Genomic DNA, 27,567 nt, shown 5'->3' on the forward strand with positions numbered 1-27,567 from the left:
GTGAGTAAAGTGCCTTCATGCAAAAAGTTAATGTTGGCCCCTGTGACCTTGACCTTTGACCCCAAATCCAGTAGGGGTGGTGTACTCAATAAGTACTATCAGCATGTGAAGTTTGAAGGTCCCAGGTGAAGAGGTTCCCGAGTAAAGTGCCTTCATGCAAAAAGTTAACGTTGGCCCCTATGACCTTGACCTTTGACCTGGTGACCCTAAAGTCAGTAGGGGTGGTGTACTCAATAAGTACTATCAGCATGTGAAGTTTGAAGGTCCCAGGTGAAGAGGTTCCCGAGTAAAGTGCCTTCATGCAAAAAGTTAACGTTGGCCCCTATGACCTTGACCTTTGACCTGGTGACCCTAAAGTCAGTAGGGGTGGTGTACTCAATAAGTACTATCAGCATGCAAAGTTTGAAGGCCCTGGGTGCAATGGTTCGCGAGTGAAGTGCCTTCATGCAAAAAGATAACGCTGGCCCCTGTGACCTTGACCTTTGACCTGGTAACCCCAAAGTCAGTAGGGGTGGTGTACTCAGTAAGTACTATCAGCACGTGAAGTTTGAAGGTCCTGGGTGAAGTGGTTTGTGAGTAAAGTGCCTTCATGCAAAAAGTTAACGTTGGCCCGTGTCCGTGACCTTTGACCTGGTGACTCCAAAGTCAGTAGGGGTGGTGTACTCAGTAAGTACTATCAGCATGTGAAGTTTGAAGGTCCTTGGTGCAGTGGTTAGCGAGTAAAGTGCCTTCATGCAAAAAGTTAATGTTGGCCCCTGTGACCTGGTGACTCCAAAGTCAGTAGGGGTGGTGTACTCAATAAATACTATCAGCATGTGAAGTTTGAAGATCCCAGGTGTAGTGGTTCCTGAGTAAAATGCCTTCATGCAAAATGTTAACGTTAGGGGTGGTGTACTCAAAAAGTACTATCAAGACGTCTTGATGAGGTGATCATTTGACCCAAGTTTCATGAAAATCCTTCAACGGGTTTAGGAGATACAGAGCTCTAACCTTTGACCTCGCGTGGTGACCTTGACCTTGAGTTGACATGGCTGACTAATGAGTTCTTGATGAGGTGATCATTTCACCAAAATTTGATGAAAATCCTTCAAGGGGTTTAGGAGATACAAAGTGAACACAAAATGGAAGGCTAAAACCTTTTACCCTAAGTTGTGACCTTGACCTTGAGCCGGCATGGCTGACTCATAAGTTCTGCACATCGTTTTGATGAGGTGATCATTTGACCCAATATTTATGAAATTCCTTCAAAACGGTTTAGGAGATAGAGTGCAGACACGAAAAGGAAGGCTAAAACCTTCGACCTTGAGTTGTGACTTTGACCTTGAGCCAACATGGCTGACTTATGGATTCTGCATATTGTGTTGATGAGGTGATCATTTGACCAAAGTTTATTGAAAATCCTTCAAGGGGTTTAGGAGATATAGAGTGGACACAAAATAGAAGGCTCAAACCTTTCACCCCAAGTTGTGATCTTGACCTTGAGCCGGCATGGCTGACTCATAAGTTCTGCACATCGTTTTGATGAGGTGATTATTTGACCCAATATTTATGAAATTCCTTCAAAACGGTTTAGGAGATAGAGTGCAGACACGAAATGGAAGGCTAAAACCTTCGACCTTGAGTTGTGACTTTGACCTTGAGCCGACATGGCTGACTTATGGATTCTGCATATTGTGTTGATGAGGTGATCATTTGACCAAAGTTTATTGAAAATCCTTCAAGGGGTTTAGGAGATATAGAGCGGACACAAAATAGAAGGCTCAAACCTTTCACCCCAAGTTGTGACCTTGACCTTGAGCCGGCATGGCTGACTCATGAGTTCTGCACATCGTCTTGATGAGGTGATCATTTGACCCAAGTTTTATAAAATTCCTTCAAGGGATTTAGGAGATATAGAGCGGACACAAAATGGAAGGCTCAAACCTTTGACCTTGATCCGACAAGGCTGACTCATGGATTCTGGACATCGTGTTGATGAGGTGATCATTTGACCCAAGTTTCATGAAAATCCTTTAAGTGGTTTAGGAAATATGGAGCAGACACGAAAGTGTTAAGGACAGACAGAAGGACGGACGGAGACCATTCCTATAATCCCCCACCACTTGTGGCGGGGGATTAACAAGGGAGGTAAAAATGTCTTTAAAAAAAATTTCCTTTAAATTGAAATTTATCTATAAAGTAATGTTTCATATGATCTAAACATGGATAACATATCACTAGCATAGACAAGCAACCATTTGGTACTGACAAATATACAAAGTTTACTACAAAATACTCTTATTTCTCAAGATACATACTAAAAAGGGAGGTAATCAGATTTTACTGTAATGTTTAATTTCAAAACTGCGTGTGAAAAGATGTTTCTTATGAAGAAAGCATGAAAGTTTGTTTTTAAATATTATAAAGTATACTTTTTGGGGCCTCATTTTAAGCTTATTGCATTTAGTGAACTGCGTGTCTCCTCCTTTTTTTGGATTCAGAATACTTCAAAATAGTTACATATGAAGTTTGGTGCTTTCTTCACAAAGGAAACATCTTTTTCCTATAACCTACTCACTAATGGTTTCAGAGGAGATGTTGTTTAAAGGGAAGTGTGGACGGACGACGGATGGACAACACCGAACGGTGAGCTTTCACAATAGAGCTAAAAACATATGTGTCACCCCTATGTATATATCTTTAGTCTGGCACCCATTTTATGCAGCAAAGCAGAATGTGTCAGCGTAATGCATAACTAGGTTAAGTACTGCTCACTCCTGTGAAGTTTCATCAAAATCTGTCCAGTTTGGCCTGTGAAAGCCGTCGAAGATTTTTTTTTTTTGGCTCTCATGGCCATTTTGTGCAGTGAAGTGGAACGTGCCTGCGATATGCACAACTAGGCTTGGTACTGATCACTCCTGTGAAGTTTCGTCGAAATCCAGCAAGCAGTTTGACCTGCTAAGCCATATAAGATTTTTCTTTCTGTGGCTCTCGTGGCCATTTTGTGCAGCGAAGTGGAAGGTGCCAGTGATATGCACAACTAGGGTTGGTACTGATTACTCCTGTGAAGTTCCGTCAAATCCAGCCCACAGTTTGACCTGTGAAAGCCGGACAAGATTTTTCTATTTTAAGCTCTGGCCGCCATTTTGGCAGCGAAGAGGGATGTGCCAGCAATATGCACAACTAAGCTTGGTACTAATCACTCCTGTAAAGTTTCATTGAAATCCAGCCAGCAGTTTTACCTGTGAAAGCCAGACAAGATTTTTCTAATTTTAGCTCTGGTGGCCATGTCGTTCAGCAAAGCTGAACATGCTGGCGACATGCACAACTAGGCTTGGTACTGATCACTCCTGTGAAGTTTCATCTAAAACTGGCAAACAGTTTGGCCTGTGAAAAGCTTAATGCAGATGGATGGCCAAACAGACTGCGAAGGCAAAAACAGTATGTCTCCCCCATATAACAGTTTTTTTTCCCAAAATGTTTATGCATCCACCATTTTTCACACATGCACTGGAAATTAATATGACAAGTAAAAATTTGTCAATGTTTTCTAAAAGAAACTGAAAAAAAATTACCTTGAGTATTCTTGGTCTGATAGGTACTGGTGGAACACAAGAGTACTAGACTCTCCACAAATGTGTGTATTGCACTGGGATCTCAGTCCTTCTGAACAACATGGCTACCACTACACATAAACGGAACTAACTCTGCTCCAAGCATCTTGAACAAAAATACAAAGTCAGTAAAAAAGTGAAATAGTAAGAAAACAAACTTATATGAGATAACATCACTGACATAGTAATCTGTCTGCATTCTTAACTTATCTTAATTTAACATTAATTTAAAATTTAACATTTAAGCAGTACTTAACCTAGTTATCCATTACGCTGACACATTCTGCTTTGCTGCATAAAATGGGTGCCAGATTAAAGATATACAAAGTGCTTTTTCAAATTCTTAATGAAAATTATACAAGAGCTGTCCGTAAGACAGCGCACTCGACTTTTCTCAATGCTTGACTCTGAATTTGAGCTTTGCCAGTAAAAAAAAATCCAAGTTAAAAAGGGGCATACCTGTAAAACTTCAAATAATAGTTATGAGAATTGTGTCTCCGTGTGTAGACTTTGATAGAAAATAAGTATTTTGAGTTTCAAGTCAAAAGCTTTAATAGTAACAGAGATATTTGCCTTTATCAAAAATTTTAACAAAAAAAATGTAAGTTAAAAGGGCATAATTCTGTCAAAATTCGAATCAGAGTTATTGGGATTGTTTCTCCTGGTGTAGACTTTGATAGTAAATAAGCATTTTAAGTTTCTAGTCAAAAGTTTTGATAGTAACAGAGATATTTGACTTTATCAAAAACTTTAACTAAAAATTCTAAGTTAAAAAGGCATATAATTCTGTCAAAATTCAAACAAGAGTTATAGGAATTGTTTCTCCTAGTGTAGATTTTGATAGTAAATAACTATTTTGAGTTTCAAGTCAAAAGCTTTAATAGTAACAGAGATATTTGACTTTATCAAAAATTTTAACAAAATTTCTAAGTTAAAAAGGGGCATAATTCTGTCAAAATTCAATTCAGTGTTATTGGGATTGTTTCTCCTGGTGTAGACTTTGATAGTAAATAAGTATTTTAAGTTTCAAGTCAATAGCTTTGATAGTAACAGAGATATTTGACTTGATCAAAAACTTTAACAAAAAATTCTAAGTTAAAAAGGGGCATATTTCTGTCAAAATCAAATCAGAGTTATGGGGATTGTTTCTCCTGGTGTAGACTTTGATAGTAAATAAGTATTTTAAGTTTCAAGTCAATAGTTTTGATAGTAACAGAGATATTTGACTTTATCAAAAACTTTAACCAAAAATTCTAAGTTAAAAAGGGGCATAATTCTGTCAAAATTCAATCAGAGTAATGGGGATTGTTTCTCCTGGTGTAGACTTTGATAGTAAATAAGTATTTTAAGTTTCAAGTCAATAGCTTTGATAGTAACAGAGATATTTGACTTAATCAAAAACTTTAACCAACCGCCGGGGCGAGTGCAATAACTCTACATTTTCTTCGAAAACTCGAGCTAAAAATCACTGAATCTAAACAGATATTGTTCAATAAGATCTGAATGAAAGTTTTGAAAGAGTTCAATGTCCTTACCTGTTGTTTTTCAGACAGACCCTTCCATATCCTCAGGTATATATCTATCCATGATATATGGCTCAGATCAGTCGAGCTGTGACAACAACTGGCTTAAAACTCCCAAATACTGAACAGTCTGTAAAATATCAGAAGTTCATTAACTACTGGTTGGGTTTTAAGTCAAACCAACAAATTTCATGTCATGTGGCAAATTTCCAGTTTAATGTTGGAGGAAGACCCCAGATATTTCAGGTGGAACAACAGACCTTCTATAAGCAAAATGGTATGCTTCCTCACATGATGGCTTGAAAGAAACTCAAACATACAGAAGTGAGGGATAAGTGATTTTAAGACAGTGGCCTTAACCACTAAACCACAGAGGCTGCATATATAATTGACAGACTGTCATATCCGTGAATACATTAGTTTGCACCTCATAAAATCAGTTGGATTACCGAGGATACTGTGAAATCATTTAATTTCATTGGCACAAAATTTTGTGGTTTTGGCCAAAACGGCTGTTTCGTGGGGATGTAAATTCATGGATTTTCAATTTTTGAAAAAAAAATCAAAAAAATCATAATTTCCACAGGAATAGATCTAGTAAATCATTTTGTTCTTACTTGTAAAACCTACGTAAGTACCTATACAACCCCTAGTTTGCAAAACTAAATGAAATTGTGAAATATTCAATAAGAAAAGTCGGTGGCAATTAAAAAGTGTCAAACATTTTTTAACCATAGCACTTGGGATACAGTCTTGCACAATTAGCATTCATAATCCAAATAAATATAAAGTTCATCACATTGATCATTTAACAGTGTTTCAAATAAGAACTAGTTATTGTATAGCAAATTAAAAGAAAAATATTATAGATTTACCGATTTTATGTTGCTAAAAAAATGTGTTTTTGCACACGATTGCTAAACTTTCATTCAAATGTTGTTGTTTCTTTTGCAAAATGAATGCGCGTCTGCTTCTAAAATTACAAACTGCAGAACCTGTACATGCGTTATTTCAAGAAATGTGTAATGTAAATTGGGTAATAATGCATTGGAAGCAAATCTAGCAGCTACTTAATATAATATTTAATAGTTCCAAAGTAGTAGTAATTTACTACATGTCCGTAAACATAAACATTGCAGAGCGAGGCCAAAAAATACAAGTAACAGCCGCAGCATAGTGCGGTTGACATGTGACACCACGTCAAACTTCTATTTTTAGTATCTACATTTACTTTGACAAGCATGTCGTAAACAAACCATGGGTAAATGTCTAAATGAAATAGTTCCTTTTGTTCCAATGCATACCTATGTTTATCATTGACGGAGCCTCCATATACATGCTGTAGGTCAGTACTGCTGCATGCACACAACTACGGACCAGATCGGATGGCTTTGTTGTCTGTTTTGGTGACACTGAGTATAATTTACATTATCGTGGGTGTAATTTGTTCGTTGGGACTTAATTTCGTGGTTGAGCTGAACTACAGAATCCATGAATATTAATCCCCCATGAATAATGATGATTTCACAGTATTCTATTTCACGACAATTTTTAAAACTCTAGATCCACTAACTAGCATAGATTTGCTTTAATTTGCTTCAAAATGATGCTCTTGTATAAACTAAGTCAAATTTATAACATTTTGTGACAGTCAAATTCTTCAATGACATTTTCTACAGCCTTACACCCTTGGGTCTTGTCAGTTTATCTTCAATTTCTCACAGGACCTTTACCAACATTTTCATCCACTTACTTCCTTCTAAAGACACCCCAACATGATAACTCAGGCTTTCCACTTTTATTTCTCACTGGCTCTTTGTACTTGTTACTCTTTCAATGAGTTCACCATAGTTTATTCTAATTAAAGTCTACTGTCATCCTATATACATCTACCAATGTTAGCTTAACTCAAATTGTTCTTACACTGACTTCCCTACAATTCTCCAGGAACTTTGCTTGTCTCTACAATAATGTCTGTAAGTTCTATTTCGGGTCCTGTATCTCTTTCTTTGGAGATTCTGTCTGTGTTGCCTCATCAGCAGCAACACCAAGTTCTACATCTATCTCATCCTGTATCAGATAAAGCACATAGTAATCTCCATGCAACAATATGCTATAACTGACATAAATATGTTTCATCTTCACCCAGCGAAATAAATGAATAAAACAGACAGTTTCTGTTTTAAATCTGTAAAGACAATTATAGTGCTTGTACTCCAAACCTGACATAGATATATAGTCTGTGAAACAATACTACTGTAGCTAACAGGTTCAATTTTTCTGTTGATATTAAGTTTGTTTTGTTTACTTTATTGGGACTGAGTTTACGTCACACAGCCATATTTAATGTAGGAACTGTCCAGATTTTGATGGTGAAAAAAATCAGAATGTTAACAATGGCTATCACACTTCTTAGTATTTATCACAGCAGACAAATATAATCATCTTGGCATTTTTTCAAAATATTTACAGCAAACAAGTGATTACAACAAATGATCTACACTGGCAGTTTGAAGATCTTTAAACCTTCAAAGTCATTAATTTTCTTTCACTGGTAAAACAGTCCTAATTCAGGATGTCAAAGAAGTTGTCTTCCATCATTACATGTAAAAATTTAGATAGCATAAGACCCATTTTCTGTTGGTGTATGTAGGTACCATCACACCAGACAGCAGAACAACCATTTCCAAATATAAAGTTGTCAAAATGTTAAAAATATGAAACTATCTACTTTGTTACTTAAGTTAAACATACTTTACTCAAACTGTAGAATTCCTTATATCAATTCACTGTTTGATCTAGAAGTGTCCACCCATCAGAATACTGCTGTTGAAAACCTTTAACAAACAAGAAATGTAATATTAATATTACTATACACAGTAACGAAATCTAACATTATGAAATCATTAATATCGACCAGGTACTAATTTTTGTTAGTTCGTCAGGTTTAGCATCGCACCAACAAAATTTATAGGTCATATGGCTACATTCCAGCTTTGATGGTTGAGGAAGACCCCTAAGGTGCTCCTCTGTGCCTTATTTCATCACAAGCCAGCTGGAAGGCTTCCTCACATAAATAATAGAACGCCCTAAGTGAAGTGAAGGTCCTGGGTGCAGTGGTTCGCGAGTAAAGTGCCTTCATGCAAAAAGTTAACATTGGCCACTGTGACCTTGACCTTTGACCTGGTGACCCCAATGTCAGTAGGGGTCGTGAACTCAATAAGTACTATCAGCATGTGAAGTTTGAAGGTCCTGGCTGCAGTCGTTCACGAGTACAGTGCCTTCATGCAAAAGTTAACGTTGGCCTTCATGCAAAAAGTTAACATTGTGACGAACGAATGGATGGACAGTTGAAAACTAATATGCCTCCCTTTGGGGGCATAAAAAAAAGGTTTGTAAAGATAATTTCTACTTTTTCCCTACTTAACAGTAGGACAGTTTTTAGTATATCATAGTTTTTCTTATCTGTACAAATTAGGTCATAAAATAGTTGAGTAACAAATCACAGTAAAAATTTATGTTATCTCAATTATCATTTTCAGTTCTTAAATTTTTTCTTACAGCTTGATAATAAATGTAAAATGCAGATGAATGTAACCTTACTAAATAATCTTTTAACCTTCAGCCTGCTGCCAGTAACTGATTCTGCCTTTGCGACCAGTGCAGACGAAGATCTTTCAAACACTCTATGTGGAATACTGCTGTTTTCATTAGGCAAGCCCACATAGGGACTGACCACAAGCTATTATAATTACAGCTGCTGTGTGTCCAGTGTGTATGCAGTTAATTATCCTAGTCTTTGTTATTAAACTATCAATTTATATGTTTTGAAAACTACCCTCTAATTTTATGCATGTGCCATGCTTAGCCTAATGTTGATAAGCTAGTGAGAATATATATTATATATATATGTCTGGAAAGGCACCTGGTCATGATGAAATACCGAGTGAATTTTTGAAAATCGACTTGGCCTTGGCAATGCTGCACAGTCTGTTTAATAGGTGTTACACCAGTGGAACTGTACCATCAGAGTGGTCTAAAGGTATTACAACACCTATTCCAAAGTCATCTACTTCTGACACTAGGAATCCCCTTTCTTATAGGGGTATCACATTAGCACCTTGTATGTACAAGATTTACTGTAGTCTTTTGAATACTAGATTAACAGATTGATGTACACAGGAAAATGTTACATGTGATGAGCAAAGTGGCTTTTGTAAAGGTAAAAGCACTGACCAAGTACATTCTCTTACAACAATTATAGAAACTCGTAAACTTAAAAGGCTTCCAACTTTTGCCGCGTTTATCGATTTCAAGAAGGCGTATGACATGTTAGATAGAAATACTTTGTGGAATAAGTTGCAGCATCTTGGAATGCAGGGTAGACTGTTTCATGTCATAATGTCACTGTACAAGGATGTTAAATGCTGTGTTCCTCTGAATGGCTTTGATACACATTGGTTTGATATAAAGTGCGGCTTAAAGCAGGGTTATCCGCTCTCCCCGATGCTGTTTAACTTGTATATTAATGATTTAACATCTACAATCAATAGTTTAGATAAAGGTATTAGGATAGAAGATACGAAAATAAGTATTTTACTATATGCTGATGATGTTGTACTTATAGCTGAAAATGCAGAGGACTTGCAGTTTATGTTGAATCAACTGTCAGTTTGGTGTTCTCAAAATAAAATGATGGTAAATTGTGAAAAGTCTAAAATTATACATTTTCACACAAATGGTACTACAGTGTCAGATCATGTTTTCAAAATTGGAACAGATGTATTAGAATATGTACATAGCTATAAATATTTAGGAACTGTACTGAATGAATTCCTTATTTCCATGAGATAGCTAAAACTGTTGCTATGTCGGCTTCAAGAGCTGGACTGATTATTTCAAAGAGTAAAGCTTTTGGTGGTTTTCACTACTCAACTTTCACAATGCTGTATGATAGTATGGTATGGCCAATTATTAGCTATAGCGCTCCATTGCGGGGGGACAGGTCGTTCTCATGTATCAATGCGGTCCACAATAGGGCCATGCGGTACTATCTTGGGGTAGGGAAATACACTCCAAATGCTGCTTTGATTGGGGAGATGGGTTGGAAGCCACTAAACATTAGACTCTGGGGTTCAGTATTCAGACAGTACTTAGAGTTATGAATATGTCAAATGCAAGAAAGAACAAAGTTATATTTTCATGGTCAAAAAAATGAAAATATTAGGTATAGTTATTATAGAATGAAAAACTGTCTTCAGAATATTAACTCTATTCATTTGTTGAATCATGTTGGTGGAAACTATAAACCTGTAATCAACCTTATTGAAGAAAAATTGTTTAAAGTTGAAAAAGTAAAATGGAAAGCATTGTTAGATAGAAATATTTCTATAAGAGGAAATGGTGGTACTAAGCTGAGAACCTATAGAATTTTTAAGTCAGATTTTTGTTCAGAAAAATATTTAAAATCCAATATGCCTTTTCATTATCGATCAGCTTTTACAAAATTTAGATGTGGTGTAGCACCATTACGAGTGGAGACCGGAAGATATGAAAACTTAGCATTAAGGAGAAGGTGCTGTTTTAATTGTCATGATGTTTTAGAAGATGAGAAACATGTTTTATATAACTGCCCCTTGTACAATGAATGAAGAACTGAACTGATTTCTGCAATAAATAGTATGCCAAATGTTACCTATGAAAACTTGTCAGATGATGAAAAACTACTTGTAACATTTAAACATGATAAGAATGCATATATTGCTGCCAAAACCTGCTATAAAATTTTATCCGAACATAGGAAATTCTTATATTCTAGGTCATAAATGTACTTTTGTATATATATATTTTGAATTCTCAGTCACTTCAAAAAATTGCCCTATCCATATATGATTTGAACACATTATATATATATATGAATTAGGCTTCTTACAATTTTAGCAATTGTGTACAGTAATTAGTGTTTTTTTAACTTGACTTTTAAAGTTAATGTAGAGGTTGAGTATCTCTGTTGCTAACAGAGTTATTGACTTTGAAACTTAATACTTATTTACTACCGGTATAAATTCTATACCAACTAGAACAATCCCCGTAACTCTGATTTGAATCTTGATAAATTTATGCCCCTTTAGTTTTTTTTTTTTTTTTTTTTTATACTTGAGGCTTAGAATGGTTATTTGCTATCACAGTCTAAATCCAAAGTCAAACACTAAGGTTGGCGAGTGCTGTCCTATGGATGGCTCTTGTTAGACATGTCACTGCGAAAAATATGTGCATATACGGGAGTATATGGTCCCGTATATGTCTAATATACGAAATATGTGCATATACGGGAGTATATGGTCCCGTATATGTCTAATAGACGAATATATATAAAAGGTATCTTTCCTGAAAGTATGATCAAAACCTACGTCTTAAACATACTTTTGGACCTTGACAATCCCTAACTTTGAATACTGACATAAACTGTTGAAACGTATTTATGCTAAGTATGAATGAACGGATCCATGTGAGAAAAACATGAATGTCCAATTAAAGAATACGGGATTCCCGTATATGGAATGTTCCATATACAGGAAAAATGTTTCCGTATACGCCCATATATTAGGAGTATACGGAATGCGTACACCCCCATATACGGAACCATTTTCCGCAGTGTGTGTTATTTTAAGAACATCATAGAAATGTTTTAAGATTCATTGATGTGATTTTATGGTATATCATTGGTTTTAATGATGATAAGGTTTTTATGGTATAGTATTGTTTTATTGCCGTAATGTACAAACTGCCGTATGTATAGTCTCATATAAATCATCTATGATTGGTCACATACATGTTCTTGTGATATTTCGATAATTGTAAATTATAATGTACATGTAATGTGAATGAGACTTTAATAAAATATTTGAATTTGAATTGAATTTGAATTTTATATTATGTATTTAAATAGCTAATATTCACTAACAGATAGCATTCATTTGGCCATTTAAATAAATATATTTTGACCAAGTTGCACCTAATTACAGATGACTTTCACAAGGATAAACTTCAAACAGGAGGGCCATGAAGGCCCTGTATCGCTCACCTGACCTATTGACCTAAAGATCATCAAGATTAACATTCTGACCAAGTTTCATGTAGATATGGTCATAAATGTGGCCTCTAAAGTGTTGAATAGCTTTTCTTTTGATTTCACCCAGTGACCTTGTTTTTTACCCAACATGACCCAGATTTGAACTTGACCTAAAGATCATCAAGATTAACATTCTGACTAAGTTTCATGAAGATATATTCATAAATGAGGCCTCTAGAGTGTTAACAAGCTTTTTCTTTGATTTGACCTAGTGACCTAGTTTTTGACCCATCTGACCCAGATTTGAACTTGACCTGTAGATCATTAAGATTAACATTCTGACCAAGTTTCATTAATATATGGTCATAAATGTGGCCTCTACAATGTAAACGAGCTTTTCCTTTGATCTGACCTGGTGACCTAGTTTTTGATCCCAGATAACCCAATATCTAACTCGTCCAAGATTTTATTGAGGGTAACATTCTGACCAAGTTTCATAAAGATTGGGTCAAAATTGTGACCTCTAGAGTGTTAACAAGCTTTTTCTTTGATTTGACCTGGTGACCTAGTTTCTGATCCCAGTTGACCCAATATCAAACTCGTCCAAGATTTTATTGAGGGTAACATTCTGACCAAGTTTCATTAAGATTAGGCCAAAATTGTGACCTCTAGAGCGTTAACAGTCAAATTGTTGACGATGGACGGACGACGGACACAGGGTGATCACAAAAGCTCACCTTTGAGCACTCTGTGCTCAGGTGAGCTAAAAAGCATGCTTGAACTAAAGCAGCATACCTTCAAAGTCACAATGAATAAAAAATATAAAGTAATGACTAATATCAGGTTTGAATTGATTATTACTCTGCATAGACGTTTTACAAGACGTCAAAACTCTGTAGGGTGACAGTAGTCATCTAGCCCGCCTGCTCAGCTCAACAGGGAGAGCACAGATTTACTTGCTGTCCCCTTTGAGCTATTCTCAAAGGAGCTTGCACTGAATAGAATTTTACCAACTTATGTATCAATAAATCTGAAAACATTTGGAAAGCTATATGCTTACACAAGATAAATCACTAAGATCAGAACAGTTAGACTAAAGGTGTTAAAACTGTTTTGTTGATTTGACTCATGCAACAGAAGATGCATGCATGACTCTTTAAAAGAAATTACTGGAGGAACTCTAACTATTAATAGTAAAATCTATAAAATTTAATACATTCCATGGATTTAGGTAATGTTCAACAGATATTTATTAATGTTCAACAGATATTATTAAAAGAAGGTACAATTAAGATCTATGTTAAAGAAATCTTGGCTAGAACCAACAGCCACAAAAAGAACATGCTTGTATCCCGCCTCCTACTCATTTAAAAGGTTTTGGAGATGGTAGCTGATATCCAGTAAGAGAAAAGAACAAAGCCTTGAGGGACTGCAGTCTACATACAGAAAAGTTCAGTCAATTGAATATGTACTAATGAAAGACCAGGTTGACCTAATGAAGTTCCAGAAAGACATTATTCAGCCTCATGACTGAACTACATCTATGTTACAAGCTACTAGAACCATGACCACTGACAATCTGACTGTTAGAACTGACTTGAGCATCATTTTGAAGGTCGGTGTCTAAGCAATCACTCTCAAATGGTGTGCATTGATGGGGAGTTATGGAAACTTTGTTGATGAAATACAGTGTACATATGGGTCACAAACTAAATCCCAAAAGTTACATATATTTACTGTTGGTGAAAAAAGGAGGTGCTATTGAATGATTTGTTGTTACTACACCAACACCTCTCAGTTGTTCTTTCCTTTTAAGCCTATAAAAGCTACAGTTTGGTTTTGCCACATATTATAACATGCTCAAATTCAATGCTGAGAAAACAGAAATAATAATGTTGATATCAAAGTTGAGGAAGACCAGTGCCTCTGCAACTATGTATGTGAGGAATACATGAATCTCAGGCAGTGTTAGACTTCAAATTAAGACACTTGCTGCAGTTTCTTGTATGAGAGATGGGGTAAAAATTTCCCAATAATAGAATTTGTTCAAATTTATATATGAACACAGTTTAATGTTAAAAACAGAAAACTGCAAAAACAATCATAGGTCACCGTGCTTGTTTAGGAGTTATCTTCCTTTAAAACTAGATTTTTTCTTCAAATTGGCATACTCAAGGGCAGATAATTCCTGAACAAGCATGGTGACCTTTGATATTTTTCAAAATTCTATTTCTAACTTGACACTGTGTTCATATACAAAGTTTGAAAAAATTCTATTATTGGGAATTTTTTTACCCCAAACTGTAGCATGCATCCTTAACGTGTTCAACTCTGTATGCAGGGCCGTGTATCCACAATTGCACATAATAGGCCAGACCAGACGGTACCTAACCTGTGATGCAATAAACATTTTTATGAATTGTTTCCCTACCTCGCATTTGATTATCGCAATGCATTGTTTCATAGCACCATATTGCACAAACAACAACGTTCACAAAACCTTTTCAGTCTCAGCTGAGTTTGATAACGAAACTTTATTTAAGAAATAATATATCTCATTCAGTGATCTGTCACTGAATAAATCATTGTTTGAAGTTCAGATGCGAAGAAATTATATCACGAGGGCCCAGATACATTATTTTGATTCTAACATGTTACCAAGGACTTTAAAGTGTATTCTTGACGGCATTCATTTAATATTTGCCAGTTTTCAATCGTTTTCTTTTCCAGCATGCCATTATGCCGTTTAGCGCAATGATGTCATAATTGTGACATCACAATCGTGAATTCTTGTTTAATAATTCACTGTTTTCAGCCGCCTTCTTTGTTTAATAGGAAAATGAATCAGATCGTATTAGAATTGTCATTTATATTTAAACAGCATGTTTAAAACTAAATTTTATGTTAATAACTATTTTCAAATGACTATCCAGTATTGATGGTCAGTGTCTGGTGGTATTTATCCTTCAAGATTCAGTAAAATTGATATTAAAATTTCAAACTCAGCTGAGACCATAAAATGTTTTGTGAACACGGGGCCAGAACTCAGCAGCTCGCATTACAACTAGAACATCTGATCATAGACAGGTACACCTTTATAGAAGGAATCCCACTGGGCTAGCAGCGAAAATATATACTCAAACCTAAAAATTTCTACTCAATCTTCCTCAGTCTTATTATTTACAACATGATAAAGTTTATGGGGAGAACAGGGACCCAAGATCAAAAGATACTGTGTCATTAGAAGTACCAAAGTCTTCAACCTTGATGTCGACAACTGGAACAACCATCTGAATCTCACTGACAAAAACTCATTGGAAACGAAATATTATTTGATTAAGTATAGCCAGCAATATAAAAATCTTATGATCTGAAGTTTTTTTGGTGCTATTTTTTATTTATTCATCTTTGTTAAGGTGTTTAATTCAATTTATGTGGTGAAAAACAAACTAAACGACAACATACACGTACTTTAGTCTGAATATTGAGTTGTATTTTCTACCTTATGCATCTAAAAATGTTCAGATAATATTTTTATTACACTTTGTTTTGTCGTTTGGATTAAGACTATTCTTATAGATCTTTTAGGATTTTTAACATTCTGCAAAGATCAAGCTGTCTGCAGTGTAAATAGTGAAACTGCAACAAAGGGAAGTAACTCAATTTCTGTAATTATATATAGTAAAGAAAAACCATAAATAGCTGAAATCTATTCTTAAAAAGTGTCTTTACTCAGCATTTGTATAACAAGAGGACCATGATGGTCCTGAATCGCTCACCTCTTCCCACATGACCCAGTTTTGAGTATGACGTCGTTTTTTCTATTATTTGACATAGTGACCTAGTTTTTGAGCTCATGTGACCCAGTTTTGAACTTGACCTAGATATTATCAAGATAAAAATTCTGACCAATTTTCATGAAGATCCATTGAAAAATATGGTCTCTAGGTTTTTCTATTATTTGACCTATTGACCTAGTTTTCGAAGGTACGCGACCCTGTTTTGAACTTTACCTAGATATCATCATGGTGAACATTCTCACTAATTTTCATGAAGATCTCATGAAAAATATGGCCTCTAGAGAGGTCACAAGGTTTTTCTATTTTTATACCTACTGGCCTAGTTTTTGACCGCACATGACCCAGTTTCGAAATTGACCTAGATATCATCAAGGTGAACATTCAGATTAATTTTCATGAAGATCCATTGAAAAATATGGCCTCTAGAGAGGTCAAAAGACTTTAATAATTTTAGACCTACTGACCTAGTTTTTGACCGCAGTTGACTCAGTTTCAAACTTGACCTAGATATCATCAAGATGAACATTCAGACCAATTTTCATACAGATCCCATGAAAAGTATGGCCTCTAGAGAGGTCACAAGGTTTTTTATTATTTGACCTACTGACCTAGTTTTTTATGGCACGTGACCCAGTTTCAAACTTGACCTAGATATCATCAAGGTGAACATTCTGACCACCAATTTTAGAAATTTTTATGGAGATCCATTCACAAGTATGGCCTCTAGAGAGGTCACAAGGTTTTTCTATTTTTAGACCTACTGACCTAGTTTTTGACCGCACATGACCCTGTTTCGAACTTGACCTAGATAGCATCAAGATGAACATTCAGACCAATTTTCATACAGATCCAATGAAAAATATGGCCTTTAGAGAGGTCACAAGGTTTTTCTATTATTTGACCTACTGACCTAGTTTTTGACGGCATGTGACCCACTTTCGAACTTGACCTAGATATCATCAAGATGAACATTCATATTAACTTTCATACAGATCCCATGAAAAATATGGCCTCTAGAGTGGTCACAAGGTTTTTCTATTATTTGACCTACTGACCTAGTTTTTGATGGCATGTGACCCACTTTCGAACTTGACCTAGATATCATCAAGGTGAAGGTTCTGACCAATTTTCATGAAGATGTCATGAAATATATGGCCTCTAGAGAGGTCACAAGGTTTTTCTATTTTTAGACCTACTGACCTAGTTTTTGATAGCACGTGACCCAGTTTTGAATCTGACCTAGATATCATCAAGATGAACATTCAGACCAACTTTCATACAGATCCCATGAAAAATATGGCCTTTAGAGAGGTCACAAGGTTTTTCTATTATTTGACCTACTGACCTAGTTTTTGATGCCACGTGACCGAGTTTCGAAATTGGCCTAGATATCATCAAGGTGAACGTTCTGACCAATTTTCATGAAGATCTTTTGAAATATATGGCCTCTAGAGAGGTCACAAGGTTTTTCTATTTTTAGACCTACTGACCTAGTTTTTGATGGCACGTGACCCAGTTTCGAACTTGACCTAGATATCATCAAGATGAACATTCTGACCAACTTTCATAAAGATCCCATGAAAAATGTGACCTCTAGAGTGGTCACAAGGTTTTTCTATTTTTAGACCTACTGACCTTGTTTTTGACCGCAAGTGACCCAGTTTCAAACTTGACCTAGATATCATCAAGATGAACATTCTGACCAACTTTCATGAAGATCCCATGAAAAATGTGACCTCTAGAGTGGTCACAAGGTTTTTCTATTTTTAGACCTACTGACCTAGTTTTTGATCGCACGTGACCCAGTTTCGAACTTGACCTAGATATCATCAAGATGAACATTCTGACCAACTTTCATAAAGATCCCATGAAAAATGTGACCTCTAGAGTGGTCACAAGCAAACGTTTACGGACGGACGGACGGACGGACGGACGGACGACGGACACTGCGCGATCACAAAAGCTCACCTTGTCACTTTGTGACAGGTGAGCTAAAAATGATTTAAAAACTGGCTAAAAACATTTATTGAGTGAGTTTGATCTTTACCTTACTTTTATTCATTTTTTTATAAATGGCAGCCATTTTGAGTAACTTCGGCCATACTAATTTTTTCAAACTTCCTTTCACTTATTTTTCAAAGACACTATATTCTTGCTTTCTATCAAGTTTGATACTTTTCCCGCAAACAGCATGATTTTTTCACCATATGCCTGCACCCCTTCTACCCAGTTAAGGGTTCTGTCCAAATTGGAAGACGGACAAGTTCATTACAGACATTTAGCATGGTTAAATAAACATGTCCGAAGGAAACACAGAACTTTGTCCTTTGTGCACTGGAAGAAAATTGTGTCTCATAAATATAATAATTACCTGTAGATGTTGATGACAAGTTCTAAAAATTGTGCATTTAGTTCCTGATCATCAATCTTTTCCCTATATGTACCATCAGTTTAACCAGTAGAATGGCCTTTTCTCAGATAAACTGCACCTGATTCAAAGCGGTTGTACCCTATACAAATAAAAAAATAATAATGTAAACAATAGCTGTCACAGGAGACAACGCGCTCGACTATTTCAATACTGGATAGTGAAACTGGGCACATCTGAGAAAACTGGAGCTGTCACTGAAGTGTTTAAGGTCTCCAGTGGTGGATAACGATACTGCACAATAGCTTGAGTGTGTGTCAAACATATAAAGTAATAAGAGAGGTAAAGATAGAGTACCAAAACATTATATAAGTACAATTCTAAGCAAAAAGGGGGTATAACTAGAAGATGCTTTTGTAGAAAAGTGCATGTCTCTCCAAATGCAAGAAATCAATAGGGGACAGGAGCAGAAGTCAAAGAGACACTGACGGCTGAAATAGGGATAATTATTTGGCATGTCCAATCATCCCACTTAGTTTCAACATTCTGAGCCTAGTGGTTCTCCAGTTATGAACTGGAAAACAGTTTTCCATGTTTAGGCCCCTGTGTCCTTGACCTCTGATCAAGTGACCCCCAAAACAGTAGGTGTCATCTACTCTGCATGTCCAATCATCCTATCAAGTTTCAACATTCTGAGTCAAGTGGCTCTAAAGTTATTGATGGAAAAGAGTTTTCTATGTTCAGACCCCTGTGACCTTGACTTTTGATGGAGTGACCCCTAAATCAAGAAGTTTACTCTGTAAGTCCTATCACACCATGAAATTTGAAAGTTCTATGTCAAATGGTTTTCAAGTTATTGACTAGAGATGGATTACCATGTTCTTTCCGCTGCAACCTTGACCTTTAATAGAGTGACTCCAAAAACAATAGGGGTCATCTACTCTGTAAGTCCTATTACCTTATGAAGTTTCAACATTCTGGGTCAAGTTACTAACCAAAATGGATTTCCATGTTCTGTTAGCTACGACCTTGACCTTCAATAGAGTGACCTTAAAATCAATAGGGGTCATCTACTCTGCTTGTCCAATCCCCCTATGAAGTTTAAACATTCTGTGTCAAGTGGTTCTCAAGTTACTGACCAGAAATGGTTTTCCATGTTCAGACCCTGTGACCTTGACCTTTAATAAAGCGACCCCAAAATCAAAAGGGTCATCTACTCTGCATGACCAATCATCCTATGAAGTTTCAACAAGTTTTAACATTCTGGGTCAAGTGGTTCTCAATTTACTGATCGGAAACAGTTTTCCATGTTCAAACCCCTGTGACCTTGAACTTTGATGGAGTGACCCCAAAAACAATAGTGTTCGTCTACTCCATACACCCTGCCAACCTATTAAGTTTAAAGGTTCTAGATCAAATGGTTCTCCAGTTATTGATTGGAAATGAAGTGTGACGAACGGACGATAGGAAGGACTGACAGACAGGGCAAAACCAATATGTCCCCCCAGTGGGGGTTGGGGAACACATAAGTCATAAAACATTGGCGCAAGAGTTATGCACCTTGTGTCATATGATATGGGTGATAATGTGGAACAACTACTTTAAGTTTGAATCAAATCTATTTAGGAACAACAGGAGATAAGGAGAAAAAAGACAAAGTGCAAAATTTTTTTAACCTAGGTGAGGACGCATAAAGATGCCAACACCGGGTTGAGTGGGATAATTCTCCTTATAGTTGAGCTTAAAAGTAACAAGAGGGCCATGATGGCCCTATATCGCTCACCTGTTATCATTGCACTTGAGGACAAAGGACAAGAAGGTCCTCAGAAAAAAATATCTAAGTCCAAAGAACAGGAACAACAAAGGGAAGAAATTTAACCAAAAAGAAAAAAAAAAATTCTTACAAGGTACAGATATGTCAAAATACACCTAAAAATTGGACGTACCATCCATGTTGTACCCACTGGCACCAGATCAGAAAGAAAATCCCTCCGTATGTGTTATACCCTACCCCGAGGTATTCTATAAGAACCATGGTCATGAACGGGAAAGTGCACTAACCCGTTTCAATCGTACATTTCTCAACTTAAACGCGCAGTTCGGTGAATGGGTACCTAGTATATTGAACAAGCGATAATTTATCTTCCATCGTGCACCATTCACATTGTCCCAATATTCCATATTGCTGAGATTATCAACATATTTTATACTTTCGTCAACGTTACAGAAAAAACTTGCTTGAACTTCCCTAATGAACATCTGGTCTAGAGGTCACGGCAGTACGCACATGTTTGGCGAAACGTAAACAAACAAAAACAGATTTTAAAAAAATCACAATTGTATATGATCTTTAATTTGAAATTGTACATTGGTCTGCATCTGTTCTGTATATTTTATTCATTTTGCACATTTTGCTGCATTTTCACATTTTAGCGAACACGTGTAGTAAAATGACGATTGACATACATTTTCACAACAGCCAATCAGAATGGTTTGTAATCTAGAACGGAACTTCACCAGGGAAGTTCAAGCAAGTTTTTTGTGTAATGTTGAAATTACTATAAACTATGCGTTGTTTTTCTAAGATAAAATGTATTGAAAAAATGTGACCGGTACACAATGGAAGATAAATTACCACTTGTTTGATATCCATAGTACACATTTACCCCACTGCGTGTTTTAGGTATGAAATGCGCGATTGAAACGGGTTAGTATATTTTCCCGTTCACGACCATGGTTCTTCTAGAATACCTAGGGGTAGGGTATAACACGTACGGAGGGATTTTCTTTCTGATCTGGTGCCAGTGGTTGTACCACAGAAAAGTGGTCTCAGTTTTTCCCTACAGCCAATAATAAAAAAGTTACTAAAAATAAGCTATTTATAGTAACGTAAAAGGGAAGTAATTAAATAATAAAAATATTGTAAGTGAACAAAAGAAGGATCTGCCAAATAAATCTGTTGACATAAATGAAATTTCAGATCAGTATCTTCATTAGTTGTGGAGATATACCCATTTTAATTTTAAATAAAGGGAGGTAATTTGACAAAAAATCAGTCCATAGTAATCTACCCTGATTGTCTCAGTCCAACTAATAACAATAATGAAATTTCAAATAAGTCCTATAAGTACTTACTGATATAAATCCATTTTGATTACAATCAGGGGAGGTAATCAGATATAAAATAACTCTGGAACCTACGACTGGATCTGATTTGTCATGGAATCCAAGATTTATTGTTGTTGAAGATATTTTGGAAGTTTGTATCAAATAAAACCATAAATGAAGTCTCTATATGGCTGCAAAAGCCAAAATAGCCAATATTTGACCTTTAAGTGGCCATAACTCTGGAACCCATGACGGAATCTGGCCAGTTGAAGAAAGGAAGCAAGATCTTGTGGTGATACAAGTTGTGTGCAAGTTTGGTTAAAATCAAATCATAAATGAAGCTGCTATTGTGCAGACGAGGTCAAAACAGCTAATTTTGGCCCTTTCAGGGGCCATAACTCTGGAACCCATTACGGGATCTGGCCGGTTCAGAAAAGGAACCGAGATCTTATGGTGATACAAGTTTTGTGCAAGTTTGATTAAATTTCAAATCATAAAAGAAGCTGCTATTGTGCAGACAAGGTCAAAATAGCTAATTCTGGCCCTTTCAGGGGCCATAACTCTGGAGCCCATGAAGGAATCTTGCCAGTTCAAGAAAGGAACCAAGATCTTATGGTGATACAAGTTGTGTGCAAGTTTGGTTAAAATAAAATCATAAATGAAGCTGCTATTGTGCAGACAAGGTCAAAATAGCTAATTCTGGCCCTTTCAGGGGCCATAACTCTGGAACCCATAAAGGAATCTGGCCCGTTCAAGAAAGGAACCAAGATCTTATGGTGATACAAGTTGTGTGCCAGTTTGGTAAAAATCAAATCATAAATAAAGCTGCTATTGTGCAGACAAGGTCAAAATAGCTAATTTTGGCCCTTTCAGGGGCCATTACTCTGGAACCCATAATGGGATCTGGCCAGTTCAAGAAAGGAACCGTGATCTTATGGTGACACAAGTTGTGTGCAAGTTTGGTTAAAATAAAATCATAAATGAAACCACTATCGTGCAGACACGAAATTTTTGACGCACGGACGGACGGACTGACGACGGACGAAGGGTGATCACAAAAGCTCACCTTGTCACTATGTGACAGGTGAGCTAAAAAGAGAAATTACCAGTGCTGTAAAAATTTCTGCTTGTGTTTTATCACTACTTTATATTTTATTGACAGTGGTCGTTAATAACACTGTTCTCCAGTAATATCAAGTTTTTGGAGGATAAGTGTCAACAGCCCCTATTGTACACATTTATCTGCACAAAATCAGCAAGCATGACGTTACCTTAGTTTTGACCAGTCCTCAACCACTTTTGTTCTAGCCTTCATCATTTGACAATCTGGAGTTTTCTCAACGAGCCCGACAAAGATCTGAAAAACTCTTCCTCATTAACATCGCCATGACAACAACCCCATTCTTCACTAGGTCAGGCTGAGTATCAGATGTTCACTCGCAACTGAAAATACATTATTATCGTATGCTGAGTCATCTGTTTCTTTCAATTTTATGCTTCAATGACATGCTCTCTATATCTGAATAGAACAGTATTTGCTTGACAATGCTTAATAATTTGTTAAAGTTTTACATATGAAAAACTTATTCAATACAACTGACATAACGGCTGGTCAAACATTCATATCAAATCCATACTTCTGTAAAGTGAGTTACCACAGACATACGATGTAAGATATAAAGAACTAAATACAATATATTTTCATACAATATCTATCTAGCATTATATAAATGTTTAACTGTTAAAGAACAGTAATTTTCGCTTTCATGAATATCATACATTATAGTTACGCAGCAACTCATACATTGCTCCCTCACTGAAATAAATTCAATCATGGGCAACATGTCAAGCCTGCCAGCTCTCATAAGGACAATGAATTGCTCTTACGCTCTTACTCCACACAAAGTCATTCTTGTAGCTGAACTATGACCTCTAAATGTGAACCTGACCTTAGACCTAGGGACCTGGTTTTGTGCATGACTCTCCAGCTTAAAATGGTAAACAATCATGCCAAATTACATCAGAATCCCGTCGTGCATTAAGAAGAAATGCTCCGGACAAATTTCATTTAACCTTTGACCTTGACTGTGACCTTGACTTCTGAGAAAGGAACATGGGGTTTTCGCATGACACTCCCCATTGAGGTTAACATTCATGCCAAATACAAACAAGACTGGTCCATGCATGTTAAGTTATGGTCCACACACACACTCATACACCAAACCACCAAAAGTAACAACTTAGCCGAGCTCACTCGAGTGGGCTTGACAAAAAAACCAAAAATATCCTATGCATCTACACATTAATTTCAAATTCAGACTAAATTGATTCAAAATCAAGAGTTTACCTGGGTTAGACATAGTAATGCTAGGCTGTAAATGCTCTCTAGCCATTTTAGTAAGCACTTTCGATAAAGTTGTGATCTATATAGCACTGGTTGTGTATACGTGGTGCTGTCTGTATCATCAGTGTACTGAACAACTGGGAGGTTGATCCATTCATTGCCCTGGAAACAGCAGATGTTCCATTTCAAAGGCTTTTCATGAAAATGAATGTACATGAAATAATAATGCTCAAGTTGAAATAAATGCTGTTTACAAATGTGCAAAATTTTGTCTTGTACACAGACTTTAATCATTGTGTATATAGCTTTTTATCATTGTGTACATAGCCTTTAATCATTGTGTATATACAGTAAACCTCGCTTATAAGGAACAGCATGGGACCTCTAAAAATTATTCCTTACAACCGAGGTTCCTTATATTCGTATAGCGAGTTAGTTCCTTGTAACCGAGGTTTGTATAACAAACACAATTTGTATAGCAAACAGTATTTGACTAACGTCTGAAAAGGGCTCACTCTTACACTCCGGAACGACCATGAATCTTTATGTGAGAAAGTTGCCAGTCTAGTACAGGTCCTTTCCTGGAGAGATGATAAGGTCTGCATGCATATGGCTGAGATACTGTTGAAACACGGCATTAAACCTAAACTAAACCAAAATGTAAGTCAGTAAGAATGACAGTAATTTGTGTTTATTTTTTGTCGGTTATTTCTATCTTCTTTTTTAGAGAGCGCTTCATTATGACTATAAGATATATGTTGTAGTTAGTTCCCTTACCTTGCTCGACTGCATGTTATGATAGGCATCAATACTAATATAAAATAACTGATCAAATTTTTATTATAAAAATGATAAATTTGTCTACCCATTAAGATCTAAAAGTAGGAAGTTTTGACATACTGTGTATTGCGACTAGACAGCGGCGCCATACATACAGATTAACGTGTACATTATAGTATCCTATAGTTTCCCACTGTCCATTTTAGCACCTGCTTCATTTTTTACAATTGGAAATTTGGTAACCTGGACTGTTTGCCATTGTTAATCACGCATTATTAGCATATTTGTTTAGGATAATATGACCGTGACTGATTTTCGTTCGCTATTGTTACGTGAAATACCCTAATACATGTAGCTTTAGTACATAATTTTGAGTAAATAAAAATCTACTAACTTCTAGTATTTGGTAAATATTAATGATGCTATTATATATTTTCTTTTTATCATATCCATAAATATCATAGAAATGAAATAATTTGTGTTTATTCATGCGCACGAAAGCGCGTGAAAGTGCTGGCATTACTCTGACGTCTTCAGCATTTCTGCTGCTTACTTCCGGTTTTCAATTATTTTTATTCTTTATGTCTGTTCGCTATAACCGAGGTGTTTTCCATTGAATTTTGTACTTTGGGACTGGAAGAAGTGTTCCGTATAACCGAGTGTTCCTTATAACCGAGTTCCCTATAACCGAGGATTTTTACATTGAATAAAGAAGGAATTAGATCGGGGAATTGAAAACTGTTCCTCATAACCAAGTGTTCTTTATATCCGAGTTCCTTATAAGTGAGGTTTACTGTAGCATTTCATCATTTTGTGTATACAGGCTAACCCTTCTTTCGCAGCCAGCCAAGGGAAACAGACAATTTGGCCACTAAAGCGAAGTGACCGCTGATCAGATGGGCAGCCAGAATATTTATATATTTCACATCGCAATTCTAATGATCTTCTCAGCAATTCACAACGCCAGTGTGTGTTGGAAAAAAAACTGTCATTTTCGCCATTTATTTCAGTAAAAGGAAACTACTCTACTAACTTTTAGCCTAAACTAAAATCTAAGATCGCTGTTAAGTTCCGAAAAAGAATTGGGATGCTTATATATCTTTCAAAACAATTATTCTTAGTATTTTGAGAAACAAGAGGGCCATAATGGCCCTATATCGCTCACCTGTCATCATTGCACTTAAGGAAAAGAAGGTCAAAAAATCATAATCAAGATCAATCAAAAGAATCATGAGAAAATATAGATGAAATTTTCAGAAAGGTACAGATATGTCCAAAATACACCTATAAATTGGAGGTACCATCCATGTTGTACCACAGGAAAGTGGTCTCGGTTTTTCCCTATGGCCAATAATAAAAAAGTTACTAAATAAGCTATTTATAGTAACATAAAAGGGAAGTAATTAAAAAAAAAATATTGCAAGTGAACTAAAGAAGGATCTGCCAAATAAAAACAAGAGCACTGCAGTACAACGCATATGCAGAGCAATACACACACAAAACAAAGTCATACGACCTTTGACCCCTAAGTGTGACCTTGACCTTAAAGTCAGCCAACTGAAACATGCCCTCTGCACATCGTTTCCATGAGGTTAAACATTTGCGTCAGGTTTCTTTGAAATTCTTCAAGGGGTTCAAGAGTTACAGAGGGGAAGGGAAATTGCTAACCAACAGACAGACAGACGGACACCGAGGCGATAACATAAAACGTCTCTTAGGGCGTATAAAAAGGAATCGAGATCTTAAGGTGATACAAGTTGTGTGCAAGTTTGGTTAAAATCAAATCATAAATGAAGCTGCTATTGTGCAGACAAATTCAAAATAGCTAATTCTGGTCCTTTCAGGGGCCTTAACTCTGGAACCTATTATGGGATCTGGCCAGTTTATGAAAGGAACTAAGATCTTATGGTGACACAAGTTTTTGTGCAAGGTTGATTAAATTCAAATCATAAATGAAGCTGCTATTGTGCAGACAAGGTCAAAATAGCTAATTCTGGCCCTATCAGGGGCCATAACTCTAGAACCCATAAAGAAGTCTGGCCAGTTCAAGAAAGGAATCAAGATCTTGTGGTGATACAAGTTGTGTGCAAGTTTGGTTAAAATCAAATCATAAATGAAGCTGCTATTGTGCAGACAAGGTCAAAACAGCTAGTTCTGGCCCTATCAGGGGCCATAACTCTGAAACCCATTATGGGATCTGGCTGTTTCAAGAAAGGAACTGAGATCTTATGGTGACACAAGTTTTGTGCAAGTTTGATTAAAATAAAGTCATAAATGAAACCACTATCGTGCAGACAAGAAATTGTGGACAGACGACGGACAAAAGGCGATCACAAAAGCTCACCCTGTCACTACGTCACTATTGTGCAGACAAGGTCGAAATAGCTAATTCTGGCCCTTTCAGGGGCCATAACTCTGGAACCCATAACGGGATCTGGCCAATTCAAGGAAGAAACCAAGATCTATTGTGATACAAGTTGTGTGCAAGTTTGGTAAACAAGAGGGCCAAGATGGCCCTAGGTCGCTCACCTAAGAAACACACCATAACAGTGTAAAACATGTTTGACCTAGTGATTTCATGGAAACAAATATTCTGACCAATTTTCATTAAGATTGGACTAAAAAATTGGTCTCTTGCGATAAAACAAGCATTTTCTTAGATATGACCTAGTTTTTGACCCTAGATGACCCATGTTCAAACTCGACCTAGATTTTATCAAGGCAATCATTCTGACCAAAATTCATGAAGATCAATTGAAAAATACAGCTTCTATCACATACACAAGTTTTTTCTTTGATTTGACCAAGTGACCTAGTTTTTGACCTCAGATGACCCATATTCAAATTCGACCTAGATTTCATTAAGGCAATCATCCTGACCAAATTTCATAAAAATCAATTGAAAAAAAACAGTCTCTATCGCATACACAAGATTTTTCTTTAATTTGACCTAGTGACCTAGTTTTTGACCTCAGATAA

At 36.3% G+C, this 27,567-nt stretch overlaps 1 pseudogene; it reads right to left on the minus strand.

The window, feature by feature from the left end:
* The window catches only part of LOC123556266 (transformation/transcription domain-associated protein-like), a 140,709-nt pseudogene that overhangs the window by 33,879 nt on the left and 79,263 nt on the right, over nt 1-27,567 (minus strand).

Source organism: Mercenaria mercenaria, chromosome 5, assembly GCF_021730395.1.
Source record: "Mercenaria mercenaria strain notata chromosome 5, MADL_Memer_1, whole genome shotgun sequence".
Lineage (NCBI taxonomy): Eukaryota > Metazoa > Mollusca > Bivalvia > Venerida > Veneridae > Mercenaria > Mercenaria mercenaria.